At 53.2% G+C, this 2,135-nt stretch overlaps 1 protein-coding gene across 2 annotated transcripts in view; it reads left to right on the plus strand.

The window, feature by feature from the left end:
* Positions 1 to 1,898, plus strand: part of aff1 (AF4/FMR2 family, member 1) — a 25,717-nt gene extending 23,819 nt beyond the window's left edge. For both annotated transcript variants that reach the window (XM_052105801.1, XM_052105802.1), the window contains one exon: positions 1,253 to 1,898. The gene's annotated coding sequence lies outside the window, so the exon portion shown is untranslated. The remainder of the gene's footprint in view (positions 1 to 1,252) is intronic.
* Positions 1,899 to 2,135: the final 237 nt, after the last annotated feature.

A 2,135-nucleotide genomic window follows, 5' to 3' on the forward strand; every position in this document is an offset into this window, starting at 1 on the left:
TGTGTGTGTGTGTGTGCGTGCGTGCGTGCGGGCCTGCGTGTGTGTGTGTGCGTGCGGGCCTGCGTGTGTGTGTGCGTGCGTGCCTGCGTGTGTGTGTGTGTGTGTGTGTGCGTGCGTGCGGGCCTGCGTGTGTGTGTGTGTGCGTGCGGGCCTGCGTGTGTGTGTGTGTGTGTGCGTGCGTGCGGGCCTGCGTGTGTGTGTGTGTGCGTGCGTCGCGGGCCTGCGTGTGTGTGTGTGTGCGTGCGGGCCTGCGTGTGTGTGTGTGCGTGTCGAGCCTGCGTGTGTGTGTCGTGCGTGCGGGCCTGCGTGTGTGTGTCGCGTCGCGAGCCTGCGTGTGTGTGTGCGTGCGGGCCTGCGTGTGTGTGTGCGTCGCGTGCCTGCGTGTGTGTGTGCGTCGCGGGCCTGCGTGTGTGTGTGCGTGCGGGCCTGCGTGTGTGTGTCGTGTGCGTGCGTGCGCTGTCGTGTGTGTGTGCGTCGCGTGCGCGGCCTGCGTGTGTGTGTGTGCGTGCGTCGCGTGCGGGCCTGCGTGTGTGTGTGTGTGTGTGTGCGCGGCAGCCTGCGTGTGTGTGTGTGTGCGTGCAGGGCCTGCGTGTGTGTATGCGTGCGGGCCTGCGTGTGTGTGTGCGTGCTGGGCCTGCGTGTGTGTGTGTGTGCGTCGCGGGCCTGCGTGTGTGTGTGCGTCGCGGGCCTGCGTGTGTGTGTGTCGTGCGAGCCTGCGTGTGTGTGTGTGTGTGTGTGCGTGTGGCGTGTGGGCCTGCGTGTGTGTGCGTGTGGGCGTGCGTGTGGGCCTGCGTGTGTGTGTGTGCGTGTGTGTGCCTGCGCGTGTGTGTGTGTGTGTGTGTGTGCGTGCGGGCCTGCGTGTGTGTGTGTGTGTGTGTGCGTGCGGGCCTGCGTGTGTGTGTGTGTGTGTGTGTGCGTGCGGGCCGTGCGTGTGTGTGTGTGTGTGTGTGTGTGTGCGTGCGGGCCTGTGTGTGTGTGTGTGTGCGTAGGGCATGCGTGCGTGCGCGTGTGTGTGTGTGCGTGCGGGCTCGTGTGTGTGTGTGTGTGCTGTAAGGCGGGCCTGCGTGCGTGGTGTGTGCGTGCGGGCCTGCGTGTGTGTGTGTGCGTGCGGGCCTGCGTGTGTGTGTGTGTGCGTGCGGGCCTGCGTGTGTGTGTGTGTGCGTGCCTGCGTGCGTGTGTGTGTGTGGATATTAGTTGTTTAATTCATGACCAAGTGTAGAATTAATCTTTGTGAATTCACTAATGATTTCAGCTTCCAGCCTGTTGATTGGTCAAGTAACTTGTGTTGCTGTAGACCGTTACTCCTCATTGGTCAACTTCCTGCGTCCATCAGTATTTTCTTTAGGAAGCTTTTGAGTCGCCGCTGGAAGACGTGAGAAACTCTCTGGAAATGAAATATGAAATAGATTTTTGGATTGTTCTTCTGTAAAGGAAACTGATGATCTTTGTGCATCACATTCTGTAGTTGAAACATTGTTGTGCAGTTTTTGTGATATTTTTCCCAGGTTTCCTCTGAAGTGTGAGTTTCTTTGATTTGTGATGGGACAGAATTCCTTGACAATCATCAGGCTTTTCCTCAGATGCCTTTTCTAATTGTATTGTATTTTTTATTTATTGTTTTGGCAGGGGTTCAATAAAGTTTGACTGAATTTGGGTTTCCTGACGTGTTTCCAAAGATGACATTTTTGTAGTTTGGATGTTTTGGGTGGGACAGGAAGTGTGTAGTGACTCGGCACCGCCTCTTGCTGCTGCCAGTCGAAGCTTTGCTTTCTTTAATGAAGTTTTGGGAAATGTAAATGTTTCTCATATTATGTTTTATAAATGCAGAAATGTAAAAGAAGTGCATATTTATTTCAAATTCATTTCAAGAAACTGTACAGAAAATAAATATTTCCACATCAAAGCATCTGTGCGTATTTGAACAATTTACAACGTGAACAAAAATACAAGCAACGAACAAACGCAGAGTAAGAATCTTGATTATTCGATTGTGTTTCAGTGTTGTAGTTTCTGTACAGAATCGTTTCACGAGTCTCCCCTGAAGTTTGGGCTGAAAAGAGTTAAAGAAGCACAAGTCAGTTTAGATGCAGGAAAATGAACTATTGAAACTAATCTGTTGTTTTGAACTCAGTTCA

The sequence above is a fragment of the Xyrauchen texanus genome, chromosome 35, assembly GCF_025860055.1.
Source record: "Xyrauchen texanus isolate HMW12.3.18 chromosome 35, RBS_HiC_50CHRs, whole genome shotgun sequence".
Classification (NCBI taxonomy): Eukaryota; Metazoa; Chordata; class Actinopteri; order Cypriniformes; family Catostomidae; genus Xyrauchen; species Xyrauchen texanus.